General features: G+C 44.1%; 1 protein-coding gene across 1 annotated transcript in view; it reads right to left on the minus strand.

Annotated features, from left to right (window-relative positions):
- LOC101589862 (rab9 effector protein with kelch motifs) overlaps nucleotides 1-957 on the minus strand; it is a gene marked incomplete at its 3' end in the record, with an annotated part of 50929 nt that overhangs the window by 39136 nt on the left and 10836 nt on the right. The gene's annotated exons all lie outside the window — the stretch shown is intronic.

Genomic DNA, 957 nt, shown 5'->3' on the forward strand with positions numbered 1-957 from the left:
AGCAAAACACAGAGACCGCGGTTCAATCCCCCAGCACCACATGCCAGCCAGCCCTGCCCCCTGGTGGGCTGAGCTGGCCACACACACACTAAATAAATAAATAAATCTTTAAAAAAAAAAAAAAGAAATAAAGCACCTGCTGCATGCAAAGCAGTCTGTCTGGTAGGGGCTAGGGGTGCAATGAACAAAACAACCACATGCCCTGTTTTCAAGTAGCTTGTATTCTTGTGGGGAAGACAAACAAGGAAAAAAAGCACATATAAGATGCCAAAACCCAGGTAATCAGCACGTAAAATCTATAACAAATATGCTAGATGATGATTCCTTTTACTGGAATCCACCAGATTTTGTCTACAGAGACATAGTAACGCCTTAACTGTCCACTTCATACAGCCCAGGTAAGTTGAACCTTCTTGGGGTTTCCTGCCTCATTACAAGGGAAGCGATCTTCATGTTTCTTGGGCAGGGCTGACTGCCCTCAAAGATGCTTCCTTTGTCAGTCTAATCCTATGTCAGGAAATCCACTATAAGGGAAGTTGCCCTCACCTTCTTTGGGCAGGGCTGCCTGTAGGAGGCCTTAAAACAAAAAGTTATATCTTGCTCAGTGGGCCCCAGATATCCGACACAAGCTGCAGAAGTTGGAAGGGTTTGCAGGAATGATTTCTCTGAGTTGAGGTGTTTCATAGTAGAAAGGCTACAGAAAGGAATTAATAGACAGAAAATTAGAATGACAATACTAGCAGTCTACAGGATCGAAGGCCAGTTGGGAAGCAGGGAAAAAGTTATGCTTCCCTGGATCTGGACAGAGAGAAGAGACATTTCAAGCAAAAATGTCCAAAGCTACTAGGGAAGGAAAAAAGAAAGTGTTCATGATGGAGTCAGAGGAAGTTTCACATTGAGGCGGTCATGTGTCTTCAGCCCGAGGGAACCCATGTTAACTGCCAATATAAGGAGAAA

Source organism: Octodon degus, unplaced genomic scaffold, assembly GCF_000260255.1.
Source record: "Octodon degus isolate 3935 unplaced genomic scaffold, OctDeg1.0 scaffold00138, whole genome shotgun sequence".
NCBI lineage: Eukaryota > Metazoa > Chordata > Mammalia > Rodentia > Octodontidae > Octodon > Octodon degus.